We start from the raw sequence: 4607 nt of genomic DNA on the forward strand, positions 1-4607 counted from the left end.
AAAGTGCATCTACCCAAAATCTTCAGCAAGATCACATTTAATAATGAAAAGTTAAAAGTTTTCCCTTTAAGATCAAGAAAAAGACAACAATATCTCTTATCAGCATTTTTATTCAACATTTTTATTCTCCTTCTTGCAAGGAGAAAGGGGGGGGAGGGGAGAGACTTCTGGAAACGAAGTAAACGAAACCGTCATTATTGGCTGGTACGTGAAAAAACCCAAAAGCTCTCTGGATAGGCCACTTGAAGTAATAAGTGAGTCTGGCCAGGCTTCTGGATTTGAACTAGCTATTTGTAAAAATAAGTTATATTTATATGCACCAGCAACAAGCAATTAGGCTGTCAGAATGTTAAAGAGATGCCATTTACAACAGCATTAAACATTAGGTGACACAGGCTAAAGCTAACAAAAATTAGCACAATTTCCATGAAGGTACGAGAAGTATATTCAATACACTTTAGCGTATTTAAAGACAACCTAAATAGCGGAAATATGTCACCCTTTAATAGATTTGGAGACTCAATATTGTAAAAGTGTCTATCTTTTTCATCTTCAGAAGAATCCCAGAACTTTTGTGGAACTTGACAAGCGGCTCCTAAGTTTTACAGTGAAATCCAAAGAACCAAGAACAGCAAAGACATCCTTATCAAAGGGAAGCAGACCTACTTGCTCCACCAGATTTCAAACCCCTCCCTCCATCATGCCATGCACAAAAATGAATTTCTGGTGGATTTGTGAAAGGCCTAGGACACCTTTAGAAAACAACAACTAAGAATATCATGATGACTTCCAAGTAGAGATGTTCTTAAGAAATACCATGCATTAAGCAAAAAAGGAAAAGATTGATAAACTGAACTAAAAGATTTTTGTCTACTGAAACATACCAAGGAGAGAAGCCAAGAAGTGGGAAAGTTACATGCACAGCACAAATAAGAGGCAGAGAACTGGGGCCCAAGGTCTTCAGAAATCACGGTACCACTCGACAGAAAGACTTAACCAGACACCTAACACAAGAAATCCAAAATCACAAAGAACACATGAATTGCTAATCAAGGAAATGCAACTTAATACCTCAATGATCTATCACTATACACCCGCCCTACGAGTCAAAACTGAGCAGGTGGACGACAGCAAGCAGTGAGATAGCAGAACAACTTGACTCTCACTCTGCTAATAAAGCATATGTTTGAAATGCACACACAAGCACCTCTGCATGCTGCCAAGAATGCTTGTGGTGGCATTGCTTACGATACCCACCGCCTTAAGAAACACACTTATCAGAATTCACAAAGTGTGTATTTTTACACAATGGAGTTCTATTATAGCATGCTAGAGCTAGACACAGCATACATTAAGTGGGAAGAAAAATGCCAAACAAAAGAATACGTATGATTCACTTACATAAACATTTTGAACATTTGTATAAAATTCAAAAACGGGCAAGACTTACTTAGAAAGGCATAATATGCATTTACTGAAAGCTATTTTGGGGCTTTATACTTCATTCACTTTTATAAATGTTCAATATTTATTGAAAAGAATATATCGTTTTGGTTACAGGATTTGATACATACATACAAAGTAAGGATACATATATAACACACATATATATGCACACAAATATATATACTTGACCAATGTTGTTAATCTGCCTGCCTGATCTACCAATCTGAGTAATTTATAATAAAAATGCCCACCATAATTGTGGATCTGTCAGCTTTTCCTTTCAATTCTCCACTTTTGCTTTTATTTTCCAGGTTATGTAGCTAGCTGCATACATGTCATGATGTTAATATAATGTGATGCGCCTCTTTGTCCCTATTAATGTTACCCAACTTAAAGCTTTTGGTAGTTAATATTGCCACATAAAGTTTTTTTGTTTAGAAGCTGCCTGGCATGTCTTCTTCCATCTTTTTATTTTCTATATTTCAGTTGTTTTGTTTTAACCATTTTTTACTATGTTTATCTTTAATTGTCTTAGTAATAATATACTGACCAGCTGGTGAGGTAGCCTTGTGATTGATTTAATTAGGTAAGAGGTGGTTAAGTTATAATATTATCCAGTAATCTAGTCTGGACCATAGCAAAGGATATTTTCATTTGGAAGTTATCTCCAGGAAACCGTCTCTCTAGGCCCAGGACATCTTCATTTAAAAATGAGGATTTTTTGGCATAAGGTAAGGCACTTAATTTTTATTCTTCCTGCATGTCAAAACAGATTAAAGCACTATTTATATTAGAAAATGCGTCATTTTCAGGTTAAAATTGAAAGGCAATTCCATTATCTGTCTTTTTAAATGTAATTTCTGAAATGTGGGCATTGGTTTTTTTTTTTTATTTCTTATGAAAAGCCTCAACATTTTTAAGCAAAATGTACCCACTTTGTGGGTTGAAAACTTTGTAAATAAGGGGTTTATTAAATTTGGGGGAAGTGCTGCAACTGGAAGAGAGGGAGAGATGGAGAGAGTTAGCTGTGACTACATTGGATAGGGATGATTTAATTATGTACAAACACATATATATGTATAAAGTCATCTCACTGTCTCCCAGGCTGTGCAGTGACACAATCAGGGTTCATAGCTCACTGCAGCCTTGCCCTCCTGGGCTCAGGAGAACCTTCCACTTCAGCCTCCCCAGTAACTGGGACTACAGACACGTATCATCACACCTGGCTAATTTTTTATGTTTTATAGAGGCCATGTCTCGCTATGTTGCCCAGGCTAGTCTCGAATTCCCAGGCTCAAGTGATCCTCCTGCCTGGGCCTCTCAAAGGGCTGAGGTCATAGGTGTGAACCACTGTGCTGGCCTTAATGAGAATTTTGATGGGACATACAGGGCCTGCTCTCACATTAATTTTCATCTAGAGCTTCTTTCCTGAAATAAAAATCTTTCTGGGGCTTGAAATATCTTCACTGAAAATCAGGATTTCAGACTAGCAGAATGTAAGTTACTTTTTCTCCTTTAAAATATAAAACGGATTAAGGCAATAACTGTTTATATCAGCATACAATTTTTTCCTGTTAAAACTCAACTCACTCATTCACTGATCCATTCACCCATTCATTCATTCATTTGGAAAATGTTTATCAAGCAACTGCTGTTACCAGGCATTGTTTTAGATGCTTGGCCATATGTCACTGAGCAAAACAAAGATCCCTGCCCTTACAGAACTTATAGTCTACGTGGGAGAGAGAGAGAAAAAACAAACACACACCATGTAACTCAATAATAAAGGGTGATGGAGATGATGTGTGTTTTGTAATCATGTACAAAGTTAAAATTTTTAAAAAGAGCAGGTAAGTGAGATACGGAGTGCAGAATGTCAGGGGCAGAAGGGGGAAGGTTGCAACTTTAAATAGGGCCACCAGGATTGGTGGCCTCATCTGAGTGAAGACTGGAGTGAGAAAGGGAAGAATGGCCTTGGCAGAAAAAATAGCTAGTGCAGGGGCCCTAAGGCAGAAGCATCTGTGCCTGTCTAAGTTGCACCAGGAAGGTGTGTGGCCCAGAAAGGCACGAGCAAGGGATGAGATCACAGAGGCAGGGAAAGGCCAGACCACGGAAAACCGTGGAAACCACATGATCACCCTGGCTCTTACTGGGAGGGCATCAGGGGCCAGTGCCACCCTCCTGTCTGACTGGATGCTCTTTTTTTCTGTCCCACCGACTACAGTACTGTTTAAATTGCCACCAATCTGTTGCTGTTAATATGACAATGCATTGTTATGTTTACTTTCTTTTTCCTCATTAGGAAGTTAAGCACCTTTCCTGTTTACTGTCTATTGTCAGTTTGGAATTGTTTTTTCTGCATGGCCCGTTTATATCTTTTTTTTAGTTGGAGTCTCACTACGTTGCCAGGCTGGTAGACAGATTTCTGTAGTAATGGGTTTAAGGTCAAAGTTCTTGGGAGGCTATATGATTATTGTCAGCAAGGTCAACTGATAGGGTGAATTTCAAGTGATCAGTGAACTTACTTTTAGTTTGTTTGTCTTATACTTGATTGAAGTCAAAGGCTTTAGAGTTTCACAATCTTTTTAGTACGTTCTGATCATTTAAGTGAAACACTTTTTAAGCCCCAGCTGTTGATCTTGTGGACTGACTGTAACGTATGCTGGTGTTAATGAAATTGCAGGGCAGTCATTTGACGGGGCGGTGGGCTGGGAGTTAAACGGACTGGGGAGATTCACTGCGGGCTGACGAGGGCAGCTGGAACACGAAACCCTGGGTATGTTCTTCAACTGCAATGCTATCTTGCCACGGTTACTCCATTCCTCCAGCCCACAGGGCATCACTCACTCACTCACTCACTCATTCAGCAAATACTTACTCCGCACCTATCATGTGCCAGGCACTGTTCTATAGGCAGAGGACACACCAGTGAACAAGAGACAAGGTTCCTGCTTTCCTGGAACTTATGTTCTAATACAGGAAGATAGACAATAACAATAAAAATAATTAATAACGGCATCAGCGAACACGGACTCAGCAAGTTCTACCTGCTGAGAGAGTCTTAAGCACTCTACAAGTGTCAGTTAGTTAACGCTTACAGGGCCAGCGCGGGGCAGGAACGGGAACGAGGCCCGCCCCGCCGAGGGGCCGGCCGGGGAGGG

The sequence above is a fragment of the Carlito syrichta genome, unplaced genomic scaffold (genome assembly GCF_000164805.1).
Source record: "Carlito syrichta isolate Samal-C Ts95f unplaced genomic scaffold, Tarsius_syrichta-2.0.1 Scaffold92597, whole genome shotgun sequence".
Classification (NCBI taxonomy): Eukaryota; Metazoa; Chordata; class Mammalia; order Primates; family Tarsiidae; genus Carlito; species Carlito syrichta.